This window comes from Panthera uncia, chromosome D1, assembly GCF_023721935.1.
Source record: "Panthera uncia isolate 11264 chromosome D1, Puncia_PCG_1.0, whole genome shotgun sequence".
NCBI lineage: Eukaryota > Metazoa > Chordata > Mammalia > Carnivora > Felidae > Panthera > Panthera uncia.
In genome coordinates this window covers 88,268,682-88,289,311 of record NC_064808.1, presented here as the reverse complement: position 1 = coordinate 88,289,311, position 20,630 = coordinate 88,268,682, and the positions used below count along the sequence as shown (strand labels likewise).

General features: G+C 48.0%; 1 protein-coding gene across 1 annotated transcript in view; it reads right to left on the bottom strand.

Annotated features, from left to right (window-relative positions):
- The window catches only part of KIRREL3 (kirre like nephrin family adhesion molecule 3), a 493,013-nt gene that overhangs the window by 254,182 nt on the left and 218,201 nt on the right, over positions 1-20,630 (bottom strand). The window lies entirely within an intron of this gene.

Sequence of the window (20,630 nt, the reverse complement as noted above, 5' to 3'; positions counted from 1 at the left end):
CCTGAGGTCAGAAGCCTAGGTCAGGTCGGTGGAGGGAGGCAGGCTGAGGCAGCCACAGGCCAAAGACGTACAAGGACAGAAGCATAGTTCACAAAGTAGCACTTAGATAGTCGGGAAGTTGAACTTGGCAGGTTGCAGCAGGAGATGGGAGCACTGGCTCCATCCTTAAGGGAGCCACACTCGTTTTTTCCCTTTCAAAGTCATCAGGCAGTAAAAGAAAATTGCAGGGTTGGGGAAATAATGAAAAAGGCTCTTTGTTTTCCCCCCCGTCCGAACTCCTAGCTCATCACACCTTGGAAATGCTCACTGCAAATGGCTGTTCCTGTTTTATTGCTTATTTATGGGGATCTATTTAAAGTGAATTGCACTTTTCCAGTGTATCCCAGCGTGCGTGTGCGGGAGTTGTGTCTCCCCTGGCTGCGGGGCTGTCTGGACTGGGGATTCTGCCTGATTGTGTCAGCACCATGCTCCATGACATTTTAGAAGTGGGGAAGGAAAATACTGCCGAGGAAGCAAGGAAAAGTGTGGAGAGTGATTGCTCAGGCCTCTGTTGGCTCTGGGTGGGTGCAGGGAAAAATTGGTCTGGGGACAGGTTTGGGGGTGGTGACCCAGCCTTCAAACAAACAAGAATCTGCTTCTTTGGATAATGAATGGTACTGTGCCTTTCCAACTCTCTGAAATTTCCTCTTGGTTCTACCCTAAGCAACAAGATCTTAGAACAGTTACTTAATCTCTACGAGCCACCCTTTTTTTTTTTAAGCCTGTATAAGACGTCATGAATGCAGAGATGTTGTTAATACTGATGATGATGGAGATTTGTTTTTGTATATATGGAAGGACTTACCTAGTAAAGGTAGGGGCTCGCTAAATGTAAAACCGCCTTCTAAGGGCCAGCTGGAAAAGACAGATTAACGTCCAACATAACCTCTTCTTTTGGACTTGTGCAGTGTGTCTGGGGACTCTCCAAGAGATGAAGTCTCCCTCACTCTGTTGCTTTGATTGGAAGATTGCAAGGGTCCCTGTGCCCAGAATGTTCTATGTCAAGGGTCAGCAAACAATGGCCAAATCTGGCTGTTCTCTGTTTTTGTAAATAAAGCTGTATTGGAACACAGCCAACCCCATTTGTTTGTGTTCTCTCTGTGGTGGCTTTAAAAAAATTTTTTTTAACGTTTATTTGTTATTGAGAGACAGGGAGACACAGAGCGTGAGCAGGGGAGTGGTAGAGAGAAGGGCAGACACAGAATCTGAAGTAGGCTCCAGCTCTGAGCTGTCAGCACAGAGCCCAACATGGGGCTCAAACTCACAAACCACGACGAGATCATGACCCAAGTTGAAGTCGGTCGCCTAACCAACTGAGCCACCCAGGAGCCCCTGTGGTGGATTTTACACTCTGAAGGCAGAGATGACTAGCTATGAATGAGTTTGTAGAGCCCACAGAACCAGAAATCCTTCCTAAAAAGTGTGCCAACCCTTACTCGGCATGGATATTTCTGGGGTTGCTCCTATCTGTGTGATCAGAGCAACCACAGAGCTATAAAATGGCAGAGGGAGCTGAGAGAATAAGTGACCTGTCCAAGATCACTAAGCTAATGTCTGAGTTAGAAGGGCAATCAGTTTTCCTGATTCCTAGCTCAGTGCTTGCTCTTCTCTCGGTCCCACAGCACAGAGACCTCACCGCCACTGGGATTAGCTTTGCTTCCTTCTGCCTCCCAAGTCTCTCAGTCACATGGCAGCCTGAATTCCACTTGGCTGATAAACTTGGCATTAGTCCCTCCCGCATTTCCCAAGGCTTCACCTTCTACACCCCTCGCCAGTGCACCCCCATCTTTCCAGGCTCAGCAAACCCTTCCAGAGCCATTGGGGTCCCCTTGCCCCAGAATTCTTTACTAGCCAGCAATGCTGGCCACCACTCGTCATCCAGAACTCTGATGAGGACCGGGCCAATTCCTTGGTGTGGGGTCTGTCTGTTTGTGTGTTTACACGTGTCTGCCTGTCTGTGGACTTCCATGTTGCTGGGGCTCCGAAGCACTACAAAGGGGGAGCTGGGGTCTGCAAGAAGGGAAGGAAGCAGGGAGAGGGAGCTCTGGGTTTGAGAGGATCCTCTTTCTCCCATGGAGACTTTTGAGCAGGTGGCCAGATGTACAGTCACCTGGAAAACTTTGTTTTGTAATTTATTTTTAGTGGGAAGGCATGAGATTATCTATAATTCATGGGAACATTCCCACTTCTTTGACATTGCTGCCTCCTCTGATGCCTTGGCTAAGAAAGCCTTGATGGCTTAAAGCTCCCTTCTCGATTAATTCATCCTTCTCTCTTTTCTTCCCGAACCTTCTTCTCTTCCTCCTTGAGTTCCCAGCTTAGTTAGCAGCAACATCGTCCACCTAGTTTCTTAGGCTGTAACTTCTGAGTTAGCCTCAACTGCGACACAATCTTCGTTCCTAACCTCCAATCAGGTACCAAGTCCTGCTGCTGCTTCCGCAGCCTTACATCAGGCATATCACCTCTTGTTTTTTAATGCTTATTTAATTTTGAGAGAGAGGGGGAGAAGGGGAGAGAGAGAGAGAGAGAGAGAGAGAGAGCAGGGGATGGAACGAGAGAGAGGAAGACACAGAATTGGAAGCAGACTCCAGGTTCTGAGCCATCAGCACAGAGTCCAATGTGGGGCTTGAACTCACAGACTGTGAGATGGACTCCCAACCGACTGAGCCACCCAGGCACCCAGACACATCACCTCTTACCTTGACCTCTCGACCCACCTTCCAAGTGATTTCCAAACGTCCAGGCTTATTCTCCATCATGGCTATCCTCCCAATATCTGTCGTTTACCGCCAACCTACACACCACACCATCAACACACCACACCCCATAATGGTGCCACATCACCACAGATGGGTCAAACCCATTGCATCATTCATACGGCCCTTGGTGAGTTGGTGATCTGGCTCTCTTCCTGCCTCAGAAGTTCCTCCTGCATGTACTGTCTGCACCGTGTGCTGGCCACACCAAATAGAGCCCACTGTCCAAACACACTTCAGCTCTCTCGAGGCAAAGGTCAGGAGGTAGACTAGAGTCAGACTGTCCAGGGCTCAGACTGTGCATCTGTTGTTCGCCTTCCTCTCTAAGCAAGTCACTGTCCCTTCCCGAGCTTCCATTTCTTCACCTACATTAGTGGAGACACTGAGGACTACCTGCGGGTTGCCCTGAGTATTAAATGGTATAACGAATGCGAAAGGGCTGGACAGAAAATGCACTGAAGAGAAGCGTTGGCTCCTTCCTTTCAACCGCCTGCCTTACATGCCTGCTGTCCAGAATGCCCCTTCCTGCTTCTCTCCCTGGCAAACTTTACTTATCGTTCAGGCTGCTGTTCTAGCACGTTCCCCTCTGGCTCCTTGTAAATGCTTGGTCGCTCCTTCCTCCCGGCTCCTGCAGACCTTTGTTCCCCTGGCTCGTGCCCTCCTTAGTTACTATTGCAATCGTTTATGTGCTTGTTTGTCCAGTGGATGACAGGGTTACTAGAAGGCAGGGACGTCCTCCATTTTCCTGGGACCAAAGGTATACGGTAGAGAGCACTTGCTCTGAAGCTAGAGATCCAGGACGTGATGCTCTGTCTCTGACCTGGGCAAGTAACCTAACGTCTTAGAACCTCTTTTCCCGGGTGGAATGTGAAGATAATTCCTACTTGCCAAAGTACCTTTCACAGGCCCTGACTCAAAGCAGCCATGGAATAAGCATTCCTTCTTTCCCACTCTCTGGGGATTAAGTTCAAAGATCTGGACACCATAGATAGATATTCAATGCCTTTGTGTTGAATGAAGGAATGAATGAATGAATAGGGAGTAAGAATGAGGTGCTGGAGTCTAGGGCCCATAAGAGGTCAGAAGATTCGGACCCATCCTGTGGCCTGAACTCAGGTGAAACTGGACGGAAAGAGAACACTGGTTCTTTACTCCCCCTCCAAACCACAGATGCTAAATGCTTATTCCTGGGGACTCAGCTTCTTCTACGGCTTCAGAGCGGGTCCCAGGGGCAGAAAGCAGTGCTACAGACTGCCTTGATCATCTTTTCTTATTTCACAGCAGATCACATCCTACTCAGCCTCCCAGCGAGCAGCCATACTTTTGGTAGACGTTTCAAGTTTCAAGTTGGGGGGCAAGAGACGTAGGAAGAGGGGGAGGGCGAAGGGCAAAAGAGCCTGGAAGGCCGAGAAGGAGAGCGGGAGCAGGCTCAGAGAGCGGCCAAGTGCCAAGAAGAGAAGACGGGATGCCGGGGAAGTCTGAACCAATGCAAAGTCAAGCACAATAATAATTTGGGCAAAATGGCAAATGGCACAGCTGAGGAGGAAATAGCATTGTGAATGTAAAAACTCCTAAATGGAGCGCAGATGGGAGGGAAAAGTGTAATCTTCTGGAAAAGCCTCTAATTGTCTGCCCACACTAATAATTTCAGCAAACGCGCTCTCTCTCCCTCCTGCGTATAATTACACCATTCCATCTGTCTATCAGCAGGGTTTTTTACTGTGCCTTCCTGCTACCACGTTCTCATCTCACGGAGAGATGAAGGTTTTTTGAAGATTTAAGAGTCCTTCTGACACATATCCTGAAGAAAAGACACTCAGGAGAGACAAATCCCTCTCCCAGGCCTGCTAAGACTCTATTTTAAAAAGTCATATAATCTCTTCAAATGCTATTACGGAGTCAAAAAGAGGCAGGGCCACAGGGTCCCCCCACTTTGGGTACTGTCATCTGCAGGCTTGTCTTGGTGGGTCAGCTGCGGGGAGATGACAGGTCACTACTGGCAGCCGCTAGCAGGGCCTGGTGGTGACGCTCCTTCACGGAGACACTGGCCCGTGTGTCCTGAAGGTGGCAGGCCGTCAAGGCACCTGCTCAGGGCTGTCCCTTTACTGCATCACAGTGGCAAAGCCAAGGTTCTGCCGCCTGAGGAGGATGAGGAATCCAAATGGAAGGGGAAAAGTGAGTCGGAGAGGCGGGAAAAGATTGGCAATGTCTGTGGCCTGTGGCGGGCCTGGGGAGTGCTGCCCGGTGTCGCCGTCCAGTGTCTCAGGGACTCCAACTGCCTTTGGCTTCTCATCCTGCTCTGGCAGTGACTCCCAGAGAAGACAGGTGGCCTCATCATGTTCCCTAGCAGGAAAGGCTCCAGGTTTCCCGCCCAAGTCACCGCCTCTTTGTATGCAGGAGGGAAAGTGCTTCCCGTGTCCTGCTGCGTAGACAGGGAAGCCAGGGGACCTTGATCTCAAGATGTTACTCTGGGGAAGAGAGGTGCCTGCAGGTGATTCAATAGGGAGTTTCGCTTTCACGTGAAAAATCCCACCCTAATTCACCTCCCCTCCCCTTCCAATATGTGGGACCCCTTAACCATGGGAACGGCAGTTGGCAGAGCAGGCCAGGATAAAGGGGAAGTGAGGCCATTGCCCTGTGCCTTCTGAGCACCAGGAGGTGTAGTGGTGATGATGGGCACCACCGGAGCGTAACCTGTTGCCACATACAGACAGGAGACTGCAGAGGAGGTGATGGCAGAGTCAGAGTCCCTGCACCCAACCCGTCCTCACACAGTCTAATATCACCTCCAAGCCTCCTGAGTGGATGAAGAAAAGAGTGTACTCACACCATAATCCATCCAACAAGGACAGATGGTATTCCCACAAGGTACTCTAGGACGTAATACAACACACTTCCAATTCTCTAGGGCAGCGATGTCCAAAAGAAAGCTAACGAGTTACATAGTATGTCATTGGAAATTTCCTAGTGTCCACATGGCGTGCAAAAGAAAACCGTGAAGTTTATTTCAATAGTATGGTTCATTTAAATGAAGGTACCCAAAATATTATTAGTTCAACATGCGATCCTCAGGAAAGTTATTAATTAGATTGCTAATTGGATATTTTACTTGTTTTTTTGGTAGGAAGTCTTTATTTTCTATTGTTATTTTTTTAAGTGTGTATTTATTTTGGAAAGAGAGAGAGAGTGTGTGAGTAGGGGAGGGGCAGAGAGAAAGGGAGACAGAGAATCCAAAGCAGTCTCCATGCTGTCAGTGGAGAGCCCGATGCGGGCTCAAACCTGGCGAACCATGAGATCATGGCCTGAGTTGAAGTCAGATGCTTAGCCAACTGAGCCATCCAGGCACCCCTTGGTGGGAAGTCTTTAAAATCTGGTAGGTAAATTCATACTTACAGCACATCTCAGTTTGGACTAGCCACATTTCAAGTGCTCATTGGCCATATGTGGCTAGTGGTTAGTGCAGATCTTGGGCTAATCAGGAAGAGAAAAATGTATGTATACTAATAATTATAATAAGTGAATAGTAACTATTAATGCTTGGCTCCAGATAATCATTTGCTAAATACCTTCCCATACATGATCTCATTGGATCTTCCTGGCAATTTTGTGAGATAAGGGACAGTCAATACCACTATTTTTGAACAGATGAATACAAATGAGATTCAGAGAACCGAAACGATTTGTGACCTGAGAAGTAACGTAATGTGCTTCTCTCCTTGTTTCTTAAACACACAGAGGGATGCACACATCTTTTAGGAATGGCCTTCTATGGCCTGTGGAGGAACATCCCACAAGGGTCTTGACAGATGGGAGGCACTTTGCCACAGAGAGATGGGCGAGGATAGAGTGAGGAGGGGATTTCTTGTTCAGGACCGGCCACCATCAAAGTAGAATGGAAAAGTACAAGCTCCTCTCGGGGAAAAGCAATGTCCCAATTATCTGTGGAGCAGGCCAAGTGTGAGTGAGTAGTTGAAGATAAGGCTGAAAAAGTAGCTTGAGACCCGGTTGTTGGAGTGTGTGCATGCAGATGGGGGGATCTGCATTTAATGCATAGGTGGTGTAGACACTCATTCAAGTCTATTTCATTCACCCATTTACTGAGCGCTTATGTTATGCTACGGCGGTTTTGAATGGTGAAGTGAAGTGGTCAAAATTCTGCGTTAGATCACGATCATGGGCTCTTCTGGTGTTACACGGGATGGACTGCACTAGGAGAAAGGGACAGAAGTGGACTCAGAGAAGCCTGTTGATGAGTTAAAGGTCTCAAGCAGCATGGGAGTCATGGAAATGGAAGGGAATGGATGGATGTCAGCGCTATTGAAAATTCATTGTTGTGCAGGAGGAAGGGAGCGGTTACATTTGACTTCCAAGGTTTTGAGCTTGGATAACAGGAAGGATAGTGATATGATGAACACCAACAGAGTGGCCCCACCAGGGACAGCTGCTGCACTGATAGGAATCACTTCCCTGCAAGGCTCTCAGGACTCTCCAGCATGCTTTGAGGTGGTAGGATGGCTAAGAGACAGCTTTCTTTTATTTATTTATTTATTTATTTATTTATTTATTTATAAATTATTTATTTATTTATAAATTATTTATTTAGTTAGTTAGTTTTTAATATAATTTATTGTCAAATTGGTTTCCATACAACACCCAGTGCTCATCCCAACAGGTGCCCTCCTCAATGCCCATCACCCACTTTCCCCTCCTCCCGCTCCCATCAACACTCAGTTTGTTCTCAGTGGACACCTTTCTTTTAAATGTTTACTTATTTATTTTGGGAGAGAGGGAGACAGAGAGAATGTACGAGTGGGGAAGAGCAGAGAGAGGGAGAGAACCCCAAGCAGGCTCCATGTTGTCAACGCAAAACCTGACGCAGGGCTTGATGTCACGAACCATGAGATCATGACCTGAGCCAAAATCAAGAGCCGGATGCTTAGCCAACTGAGTTACCCTGGCGTCCCTGGGTGCAGAGACATCTTAATATTCCCTATCCACCTCAGTTTCTAAGGTTTACAAATTATGTTTGATAATTTGGAGCCATTGATCCCAGATGAGGCGGAGTTCATTTCCTTTTAGGACCAATGGAAAGAATACCGTGGCCAATTCACTCCTCCACCCCTCCTTCCTCTTGCCCTCATGCTCCACACCAACTCTGGTGGGAGAAGACTGAATGTTGGTGGCTCCCTCCCCTCCAACAAGTTGTGTTGAATCCCAACCTCATCACTCATCTGTAGAATGGGGCTAATACCCACCAGGCTGTTTGGAGAAGCAAATGAAATCCTGGATATGAAAGGCTTTCAAGCATCGCTCAAAGGCTGCTTGTTGGCTGCTGCCTTCCCTTCTTGGTGGATGAACGGTGCCAGGAAAGAATGTCACAGCCTCTGTGCACCTCTGACTTCTTGCTACTGCCTTGTTCTTTCTTGCCTTAGATATTCTGTACGTGCTCCCTTGTGTCAGGATTACCTACGTTTCCTCTCTTTCTTACTAGCTCCTACTTATCCTCAAACACCAGCTCAAAAGTCTCTTCTGTTAAAACTTCCTAGATCATCCCCCATCGAATAGTCAGTTACTGTCACCATATCTTGTTCTGCCCTTTTAAAAAATAATTTGTTACTGTATGCTATGGAATTGTAATAAATTACGTATCCGCATCTGTCCCCAGGCTGGGAACTCCTCAAGGGCAGGGAAAATGTCTGATTTGTTTATCACTGCATCCTACAGCCCCGACACAGTGCCCAACACACGCCAGCTACTCAGGAGGTGTCTGCAGAATGAATGAATGTTGTATAAAGAACCACATGCCAAAGGCATCACTCCTGGAGGACTGAACTCAAAGTTGACATCTTAAATCCAAGGTCCTACACTTGCCCACCGAGCGCCCCAAACCCACACCCTTTTGTGGTTATAGTTAAAGGATACAGGTTACAACCATGATCGCTTCCAATCCTCCTCTTCCAGCTCCCTGGGTCAGCAGAATATGTCACATGAGCTTGGGAATGCTTACACTTCCGAGAGGGAAACCCATCTTACCACTTGTGTAGAGCTGTTGGGAGGCCGCCTACCAGAGCAGCCTTGTCTCCTTAGCCCCTTTTACTCTTCCCTTTGGGTTGTTCTTCCTTCCATATGGCCCCTTTCTTCCTAAGAACCCAGTACAGGCAGGGGGCTGGAAAGCTAATCACGGTTACCACACTACGCTACATGTACCATAATCTCCTTCTACCAACTTCTCTCTCTGTTCCTGGACAACACTGAGCTGTGCTGTCCTTCCTGCCAGGGCAAATCCTTCCCTGGCTAGACCCTGTCCCAGAGGGGAGCCAGTGGGCACCATTCTCAGAGGGTTGGGGAACTGGTCCCAAGAAGCAGGTGGGAACCCCAGTGTGTGTGGGGGGGGCAGGTATTGTCTCTCTGGGAGGTTCATCCCACCATTCAGCACTTTCAATCTTTTCTCCTGCGACCCCCATCCCTGCCCCACGATATCCAACAGGCCTTAATTTGTGGTGGGCTAATATCACCCTGAGATCTTCTTTACAGGCAGGACATTTATCCCCACACCCTCCTCGGCAGCGTTGGGCTAATGAGCTCCATCCTTTTAAACCCAGCTCCTGTCTCAACCCTGCCAGCAACTCCTTGCTTTGTGTCCGGTCATGTAGACAAAGCCCAGAATTAAGGCCTCCAGATTCATTTCATTTAACGAGAACCCACAAAAGCCAGCCCAGCAGTCCATTCATCCCAAAATAGCTTCTGAAAGCCTGGGCATATGTCAGTGTCTCTTTGCAAAAACCACACTGTATTGTCATGAAAGGTCCATTTGAACACAGTAGCTACAGAGAAATTATCTCAATGTATTTCAATCACTTCCCAACACCAAGGTTCATTTCTGAGTAACACAGTCTCTTTGACAATAAATGAACTGCATGATCAGATTGGTGTGTATGTATGTTTGCACGCGTGAGGACCCCCCCCCCCCCAATGATGAATCCCTAGGTGAGCTGATGTCACAAATGATTGGTCTATGCACCCATTGCAATGTAACATGCCATGCTGAAACACTGAGCCCCCTAGGTTCTGTGTCATGGTGGGAGAGGCAGTGGGGATTGTGTTCCCACTGCTACAGAAGGACATCCAAGAGAAGCAACAGGGAGGCAGCAGGGCATAAACGCTCTGAATCAATGGCCCTTTCTCCTTGGTGGCTTTGAGCTTGCAACCTACCATCCTGCAGCCCATCATGTTGAAGCGGAGACTCCTCGGAAAGTCATTAGGTTGGCTATCTTTAAAAGCAGCTTTTCTCCTGTTGTGCTCAGGAACCCCTGCAGCGTGCTAACGAGCAAAGGGGAGCAGAAGACTGCAGAACTCCCTTTTTGAGAGAAGAGGGAGATGGAAAGGCAGAAGGCAGAGGAGATGAGCTGGTACCCCACCCACCTCAGGGAAGCTCCCACAAGGAGTCCCGGAGTCCGCTCCCAGCCTGGGAACAGCCAATACCCATCCTTACTGGGAGAGTTTGAACAAGACTTTGCTGGCCTGCACTATAAGGAGGGAAGGCAAACATTCTATGAAGGTGTCATAAAAGATTCTTAGGTTTTTTTTTTTTCTTTTTTAATTTATTTTGTTAAGACCCTTAGATTTGTCAGTGTGGGCCAGGTCCAGGGTTCTAGAGCCATCATCAATTTGCTTTGTGGTCTTGGGCAAGTTCTTTAACATGTGTTAGGCCTCCATTTCTTTGTTTATAACAAGGTCATAACATACCTCCCTACTTAACTTATTAGTAAAGCATGATGTTTGTTGGTGTGGGCGTGGAGTCAAAGGTCTCTGACTTTGAGAGGCCCCTGGGTGGTTCAGTTGGTTGAGCATCCAACTTTGGCCCAGGTCATGATCTCGCGGGTTGTGAGTTCAAGCCCCATCCCGGGCTCACTGCTGTCAGTGCAGAGCCGGCTTCAGTCTTCTGTCCCCATCTCTCTGCCCCTCCCTGCTTGTGATCTCCCAGAAATAAATATTTAAAAAAAGATACCTGATTTTGAACCTGGGCTCTGCCACTAACCAGCTATATGATCTTGGGTAAGCCTCCATGGGTTCCCCAACTAAGTTTCCCAGTGAGATCCTCATCTGTGAAATGGGGGAGAAGAGTACCTACATCCTAGGTCTGTTGTGAGAATTAGGTGATGATGCATGAAAAATGCCTAGCATGGGGCTCGCCATACGGAGTGTAGCCTACTGATGGTAGTGACAGGTAGTTGTACAAGCTTGTACTTGCAGTGAAAACAAATGAAGGCAAGCAAGATCTCCTTGAAAAGTGCACAGGAATTCACAGGTGTATGACATTGTGATTACTATGATCATTATTGGGCATGTCACACCTTCATGTGAAGTCCAAGGGCGGTGGGCATCGGTGCCCAGACAGACAGCTTCCTCTGATAGGCTGGCTCCAGGGAGCTGGAGGGAACGGGAGCCTCAGCCCTGCACTCTCACTGGCTCCTCTCTCAGCGTCCTACGGCCTCCGTGGACGCTTTCCAGAGCAAAGCAGAGCAAAACAAAACACCCATGGCTGCCAGATGAAAAACACTTGTGTTCTAGAAGGCTGTCGGATTCCCCGCCTCATCCTGCCCCCAGGAGCGGATGCGGCCCTCTCTGCCAGGCCCCTTGGGTGTGCCCCATTGTGTCTCCACATGCGCCAAAGATGCTCGTCCTAGAAGGCGGGCACTCGGCGATGTGTGTGTGCTGCCTCACAGGGAGCATGTCGTCCCCCAAAGGGGGCTGATGGAACTGGGGGCCATCTGGGCCCAATCTATCCCCAGGAGGGGACAGCCTGCAGGAAGAAACAAGGCCCAGTTCTGCCTTGCTCATGAAGGGTCATGCCAGCTGCGATCTTTTATTCTGGCTGGAACGCCTGATGGACGATTGCTGCTTTTCCTCTTGACGAGCCTGTTTATTTTCGGGGTGGTGTGAAGGATGGTGCAGGGTGAGTGTGAACCAAAGTGAGGAGGGCTATGGATGGCATATTCTCTGAACTATGACTACTGGTCAGGCCCCTGGCAGCTGGGCAGAGTGGGAACTGCTCTAAAAGGCCGGGAGGCCTGGATTCATTCCAGCTGTGCCACTTCCTGCCTATTTACCTTGTCTGGCCTACCTCCCAGGCCAGGCCACCATGGATAGTTGTGCAGGCCGCGTACTGCACAAGGCCAGAGGTTGCCAGTTGCACAGACTACGGATGACTGGAGCTCCAGAGAGCTGTGCTGTGTAGCAGCTTTGCTCACAGGGCTCTTGTGAGGAGCAAACAAAATCATTGTGAGCAGCAGCGTCCTTACCTGTTTTGTGTCAGGCTCCATAGTAAGCATTTTTTTAAAATATTTTTTAATGTTTTATTTATTTTTGAGACAGAGAGAGACAGCATGAGCAGGGGAGGGGCAGAGAGAGAGTGAGACACAGAATCTGAAGCAGGCTCCAGGCTCTGAGCTGTCAGCACAGAGCCCAACGCGGGGCTCGAACTCACGAACCACGAGATCGTGACCTGAGCCGAAGTTCCGTAGTAAACATTTTACATTTCACCCCCTTCTACAGCCTGCAAGGTAGGTACTGTTATTACCTCACTCCCATGTTACCGATGAGAAAACTGAGGCCAGAGAGATTAGGCAACTTCTCTCACGTTGGTCAGATAGGGAGTGACGGAGCTGTCATCTGAACACAGGGCTGGCTGATTCTCAACACCATGCTCCTTTTTGTTTTATTGTTTATTTATTTATTTGGAGACAGAGAGTGAGAGCAGGGGAGGGGCAGAGAGACAGGGAGAGAAAAAGAATCCCAAGCAGACTCCACACTGTCAGCACAGAGCCCGATGCGGGGCTCGAACTCACAGACGGTGAGATCATGACCTGAGCCGGAATCAAGAGTCGGACACAACCAGTGGAGCCACCCAGGCGCCCCCTCCCGCAAGACCATCCACTCAGCAAAAGACAGTATCGGGTAGCGTGGAGCCAGGAGTCCGGGGTCTGGTCCGGTGGCCTGCCCCCAAGCCCTGTCTCTCCATGGGAAGGAAGGGGTAAGGAAGCTCTTGCTGAACGTGGGAGAATCCTTCTCCCTTGGCCCTGTCATCCTTGTCTTGGGATTCCTCCCATAACACGGATCATGACTCTCACTCAGGAACCAGTGTCGGCAGTGGCTGTGCTGGGGGCATCCGTGTTCTTTGCTTCATTCCCCTTTCTCAAAAAAGAAGAAATGGAGCGGTCAGATCGTTTGGACCAATTTTCTAGAACTGCCAGGCCTGTTTTTCCAGAGAGATGGCCACCAGACTCATTCCTCCCTCCCCGCATCGACCCCACACAGGTGCAATTAGATATGACTCGATAGTCACATATTTGCGCACTTTACATGGGTCTCTTAGCATCTGCTCCTTCATATGCAGGCCCAGAAAACTGTCACACAGTCCTGCGCACACCCACAAATCTGTACACACCCATACAGCTGTGAGCCATGTACTCACATAGCACACACACGTGTGCACATGTCTACGATGGTCTCGTTTAACTGCAGAACCAAATGAGCCCAGCAGCACAGAATGACAGCTAGGAAGAGGTGGAGGGTGGGGGGCGGCAGGAAGAAATAGCACTGTCAGGACACAGGCTTGGAAAGGACCGCAGGGGACAGTCTCCAGTGGACTGGGGCTCAGGGTCTGCTTACTTAGCTGATCTGGCCGAGAGATCTCAGCAGAGTACAACTTCAGCCACGGGGCCGTGGCTCTACAGCGTCTTCCTCTAGGAGGCCGTCCCATCCACGTGTGTGTGCACATGTGTGTATCGGGCTTACTCTCTATAGACAGATAGCACTTTATTGTAAGATGTCTTCGTTTCCACAAGCTGGGGCTAAGAAGGGAAGCCTGAGTCGTTCCTGACACCTGGGCTTCCATGACTGGACGTCTGCATTTTGGCCCCATCACCTACACCAGTCCCAAAGTTTACCTCAGAAAACATTAAAATTCAGGACGAAACAAGCCAAGGGTCCCCCAAAAGAAAGCATTCAGGGAAATACTATTCTGTTCCTCAAACCATGCCCCCGGGACAAAAGTCTCCGTCCTCTATGACAGCTCAGTTTTCTGCCTCCATAAATGATCACCCAACCCCTTGGAAGATAGGAAGAATACAACGGTACAAAGAGGTCAGTCCTTTTTCACCGAGGCCAAAATTATAACCAGTTTCTTGTGCATCATTCTATAAATTTACATACAGCAATGCACCTACATGCGTACACACACACACACACACACACACACATCTACATATCTAGATGTAGATGTAGATGTGGGTGTACATGTAGATGTGTGTGTATGTGTATACATGGAAAACACACCGGAGAGGATTACAGATGGCCACAAAGATTTTGCCACTTCTTCCACAGAACATGGAGAAAGAGACGTACTGCTTCAGAGACATAACCTTCACAGTATCACTGCTGTTTCTGCTTTCAGGTGTGTGTAGTGCTTCCCCTTGGAACCGGGCCACCATGCTATGAGAGCTATATCACATAGAGAGACCCAAGGAGGAGAACTGAGGCAACTGGCCAACAGCACAAGCTGAGCTCAAGTTGCAGCACCGATTGCCTGCCATGAGCGTGATCCATTTGGGCTTTCCAGCCCAGTCGAGCCTTCAGATGACTGCTGCACCCCAGGAGATACTGGACAGAGGCAATGAACCACCACTGTACGGACCGAACCCAGTCATGCCACAGAGCCATTAAAGCCAGTGAACAGTAGCTTTTGTCTTAAGCTACTATGTTTGGGGTGGCAGGTTACACAGAAATAGAAAACTGAAACGTTGATGAATTCTACTCATTTTAATACCTATCTACTAATTCGTCGATTAGCTATATTATAACTTTATAAAACTAGTATCATAAGAAGGGGCATATTCATTATATCTAGTCCCTTGCAGGGACAGAGCAATGGACACCCTATACATGTGTATTTGTGCATATGTGTAAATAGATATCTCTAGGTTAAATTCCTAAACCTAAAATTCTCATTGAACAACGTGTGAATTTAAAATTTTGATGGCTATTGCCAAATTATCCTCCAAAGGTGTCCTACCACATTTTGTATTTCCACCAAAAATGTATGAACGAGCCAGATTCTCTATACCCTTGCCCATAAGGGTTATGAGGATATAATCAAACTTTTAATCTTTTCTTGTCTGACAGATTTTTGAAAAATCAGCTGTGTTTTAGTTTGCATTTCTTCAATGACGGTTGAAGTGCTTCATGTTTTGATATGTTTATTAGCTATTTTTTTTCTTTCTCGGCGAATGTCCTTTGTCCATTTTTTCTACTGGCTCCTAAGAACTTTTTACTTTATTGAATTTTAAGAACTCTTTCTCCTTATTGAATAGTAAGAACTCTCGGATGACAAAATGAAAGAAATTAGCCCTTCGTCATTTGTGTTACAGATATATTTTCACAGATGATTTTTTTAGCCTTTGACTTTGTGCATAAACACACACACACACACACACACACACACACACACACGATACATTTACTTTTTCTCCTGTTTTATGGTTTTGTCTATCCTTCATCCAGGTGGGATTTGTTTTGGTATAAGGAGTGAGGAGGAGATCCTATTTAATCTTTTTCTTCCAATTATCTGCTACTTGCCCAAGAGCATTTATTAATTGATCTCCCCGCCCCCCTGCTTTGCAACACCCCTTTATCATAGGCTATCTCCCCACATGTACATGTGAGTCTATTTCTGTGCTGTTTTGTTCCCTTGATCTCTCTCTACTGGCAGCCAGTACCTAAAGCCTGCTTCTCAGCTATTTCAGCCTGCATTTCCTCTGGGATTCAGTTTGCTCTCGGAGCCAGTGTCTAGGGTTCTCAGCCTTTGTTGCCAGCCCCAGATATAATGCCTCCATTTCATTCTATTCTAACCCACTCTTTTCTTCCATAGACTCTTTGCAGCACTTCTTTAGAAAGTTTCCCTTTCCCTGGATCATTTCTCCCTGAGTAGAGAAATGCCTTTCAATAGTTGTTCTTAAACTCTTCCTCTTGGTCACTGTGATTAGCTTTTCTCGCTTCCCTGGAACCCTTCCACCCCGAGCCAAAACCTCCCTCTCCTGGCCTCCTCTGGGAAAATAGTTCTCTTTTCATGGGCCATCCATACTCATTCATTCTCCTGCCTGTTCACTCACCTGCAATATTAGATGGGGTAGCTTGGTCTGGTAAGTGGAAAGTAAACCAGGAGATTGATGGACCTCTAGTAAGGTGTTCCTGAATAAGGTGATGATTGCCACAGGTCTTAAAGTACCCGTGTGTCATTGACGATCAAGAAATAAACTGTCTCTCTCTTCAACCGACTTTTCACATGCGAAAGAAATCCCTGGGCAGGGAGTCAGAAAATATTCATGCCGCCTGAAAACTCATCTGCCTGTACCTCTTCCCTTTTATTCCTGGCAGTTTACAATGTTAAATTGCCACTAAAGCAGGCAAAATGAGTGTGTGAAGTCAAGCATCTGAGAAGGCCTGGAAAGTCTGAAATAAACAATATTGGAATAACAATGTCCTACTCACCAAGGGCATTTAGCTAGAAAAACACTCCTGCTTAGGAATTCTATTTGTTTTCCTCCTGGAAAATGGGGAAAACAGATCTGTAATTCAGCTGTGAATACCCTATTTTCTTTTTAAAGAGAACCACTGGAGGGGAGGGCTGGAAATGGGGTCCTTTATCTCAGGTCTCCAACCCTGGCCCAGGGCACACAAGACCAGAGTCATCACCATCAGTAACAACAGCTTAATTAGCAAGCTGCAGCTCCCAGGTGGGCCTCCTATGGTCGGGAAGGCATGTGGTTCAAGGGTCCAGGAGAGGCACCCAGGACAGAAGAGCCAAAAGCGACAATCTCAGCAGATGGCTGCAGACCGCCTCCCTCATTTCTCTAGTGCCTCCAGGGTGTCCCCTCACATTCAGCACGACCTCTGTGGACTTCATCAACACCCTTCCTCCCGTCCCCCCTCCAGCTTTCTGTCAAATGCACCACTCTCCACTAAGCCAGGTCTAAGACCGTGGGATCAACTCTGAGCTCTCCCTTTCTTTTTCATTCTCCCCTCCTTATCTCCAAACTGCCCCTATGCCCCTATATTCGGTGTTTCTCCTTCAGGTGTCTCTTGAATGTTTCTTCTTCTTTATCCCACAGTGACTGCCCTGATCCATGTTAATCCAATAGTTTCTGTCCCCACCCGGGTACAGCCCTGTGTCATCATGGCCAGATGGATCTTCCTTTAACACTATATTCAGCATATCCCTTCTGGTCAAGAGAGAAGGATAGCAATATTTGAATGCCTACATTGCATTGGGCACTGGGTTACACTCTTTACTTATTTCATTTAATACTGTCAGCCACTTTAGGAAGTGTGTTTTATTATCCTTAAGCAAAAGGACCATGAGATTATTAGAGTAGTTCCACGTCCTTTTCCTGGTATCCAAAAATCTCTCCATACTATGCCTCTGATTTGACTATTTGGCTGGATCAATACTCGATCCCAAGTGGAACTTGATTCCAGTCAGGCCCATCTCTTGTCTAGGGGGAGTAGAGAGTGGAAGGAAAGGTCCTATGGCAGAAGGACGGTCAAGCAGAAAAGGCAGAGTTCACAGCTAACTGGATCAAGTCCAGACAATGAGTGGTTGTGTGGTGATAGGATCTGTTATGGGCTGAATTGTGTCACCTAAAATCGATGTGCTGAAGTCCAAACCTCCAGGGCTTCAGAACGTGACTGTATTTGGAGAGAGTCTTTGAAGAAGTGATTATGTTAAAATGAAGCCATTAGGGAGCGTTCTAATCCAATCCTACTGATGTCCTTATAAGAAGAGGACACAGGAGCATCTGAGTGGCTCAGTTGGCTAAGCATCCCATTCTTGATTTTGGCTCAGTTTATGATCTCACTGCTTGTGAGACTGAGTCCTGCATCGGGCTCTGTGTTGACAGCGCGGAGCCTGCTTGGGATTCTCTCTCTCCCTCTCCCTCAGCCCCACCCTTGTTTGTGCTCTCCCTCTCTCTCTCTTAAAAAAAAAAAAAAAGAGGACACAGACACCCACAGAGGGAAGACCATGTGAAGGCACAGGGAAAAGATGGCCAACTTCAAGACAAGGAGGGAGGCCTCAGAAGAAACCAACTTCAGAATTCTAGCCTCCAGAACTCTGAGAGAAGAAATTTCTCTTGTGTAAGCCACCCAGTCTGTGATGTTTTCTTATGGAAACCCCAGAAAACTAATACAAAAGCCCACACAGGTCCTGGCTGAAGAAGGGGGGCAGTGGGACAATGGGCATGAGCATAGGCGATGATAGGTAGGTACCTTCATTGAGCACCTTCTGTATGCCAAGCACCATGCTACTATGCAAGCATTTCACATTCATTACCTTTAATCCTCACAAATATCCTGCAAGGTAGTTACTGTCACAGCCATTTCAGAGATATGGGGTCCAAAGCTCCAAGGGATAGTAAATATCTCCAGGAGACACAGATAATGAGCATCGGCTCTGGGATTTGAACCCCCATCTTCCTGTGAAGCCTGTGCTCATTCTACTGTGCTGTGCTGTGTGAGTCAGCAGGTGGGCTGGCATTGGTGGACCTCAGACCTGTCCACAGGCAGCAGAGCCCTGACTAGCAGGTGGCTTTGGGAATAGTACCTTGTCTAGGAGGGCATGCTCATCAAGTTCATGGGGCAGAAACACAGGACTTCACAGAGTTGAGGAAAGGAGGAACAGCTCAGTGTTCTTTCCACCAAAACACTGAACCTCCCCTTCCTCTTTATACCCAGCATGGTCCTGGAAGTAGCCAAATGGGGAGCCAACGTTAGCTTCCTGAGATAGCTTAGTATCTTTCACGCATACCCCACCACGGTGTGCTGACATTCTAATGAGATGAGAACACAGTCCTTAAAGCGCCAGTTAACGTGTATGCAGATGGGAGCTTGGGGGACTATTTCCCTAAATGGTACTCTCCATGAATAACCATCACCCTTCCTATCTACCGGGGAAGGCACTCTCCTCTGTCCTCAGAGTGGGATTCCCTCATCCCAATGTGGACTTAGAATCCCTGGTGCCCTGAGGGGAAGCAAATTAGTGTCCCTGATAATTAAGTGTCTCAAATAAAGGTTTGGTTTAGGTTTAATAAGAAATGCGATTCCAAGTCAAACAGATCACAATCGATTATTAAGAACAGAATTACCAGCGTTCCACAACAGCCACAAACATGAAATCTTATTTCAGAGTTGCTAAACCCCAATAAATACCATTTTAATAATTAATGAGGCTTTAATGAATGCATGACAATAGTCTCGACTTGCGGATCTCTTCACAAGGAGCAGGGGGAGATGGGGAGAGAGTTCTGTGGGAAGGATTCACGTAGGAGAACGGGCATGGGGAGCCCTGGGCTCTAGGTGCCCCTTCCTTGGGACAGGGCCTCTGTTCAGCTGATGATGGCAAGAAACTGGCCAAGTTCACCCTCCCTCAAGAAAAATCAGGGGTCTACATGAATCAAATTAGCCACTTAATTGTCAAACACTCTGAGCGTTCAGGTTTCAAACACTAACCCCAAGAGACAGTAAAGTGCTTTTGCATCCTTAGAGAAAGGACTCTGCTCCATTTTTTCACGGACCAAACTGGTGGCAGATGGACAGAGTTACTGCAAAATGATCTCCATCCTGCCTGATGCAGAAGCAAGTAGCCACCTGAGTTTAAAGGGACTTCTTGAACTAATTTATCAAATCAATGGTTCCCACATAGGTAGAAAAACTAGTATCGTGTTAGCTACAAGGAAGAAAAAAGGAAGACTGTAGTCCTGTCCCTTGTCCCATAGAAATTCAGATTTCGTGGGGATGGGCTAAGAGGTCGGATTTAAGGGTCTGTAAGGTGGGGATTTCTAGTACAGTCCCCGTTGCCTGACAACGTTTTGCTGGCAAAGGCCAGGGATTTGTTCTTTAAACCAAAAAGCTACCCTCCCACCTGGCCCACCTCTCCAGGTGATTCTGATACATGGCCAGCAATGGAGCATTTCATCGTAGAAAGCAGTAACATTTCCAAGAATATGGTATTCCAGGAACATGGAAGAGCTAATGTTCCACTGGAAATGCCTCCCTTGGGGTCCAGAGAGGCTACTCCCTAGTGACAATGACCTACTGTTCCTTCGTGAGTGGTCCCCTGGCTTGCACTATTGCTGGCCAAGCCCCTATCCCAACGGTCCTCTTCGGATATGAAAGATGTCCGGAAAGGGGAGAGCAAACAGTGAGCTGAGGCATTCCTACTTCATGAGCATTTTCTTTCTGTGTCTCTGGTGAGTCAGAGTTTGTTTGAATGTGAATTATCTGCAATCATAAAAGTGACAGTACAGCTGGCTGCCGGGAGCCTGGAGGAGGAAATGTATGCTGCAGATAAGGTGGGGGAGAGTGTGAGTGTGTGTGTGACAGAGTGTGAGTGTGTGTGTGTGTGTGTGTGTGTGTGCATGCCTGGACACACTGGGGGGCCGGTGCTGTCCACACCAAAGCAACTCCTGAGGGGGCCTTTCTGAGTGAGGAAAGGGCTGACAGGGACGAGTCCTTCAGAGTCCCTTCGGTCTGTCTGCTCTTATGATAGCAGAAGGCCAGGACCTCATCAAGCCAGGGAGCGCCTCCTGTCCCTCTTCTCCAGCCCCTGGATTTTAGTCCAATCCCAGCCTGTCCCCTCTGTTGCCCAGGGATGTGGGAGAAGATAAAGTGGAGGCCCATGGTGGCTACCCGTATTCTCCTGGTGCTGGCACCTTCGCCTCAGGAGCCAGGGCACAGGTGAGGGCCTGGGCATGATGTCCTGTACCCCTGACATCAGAAGCC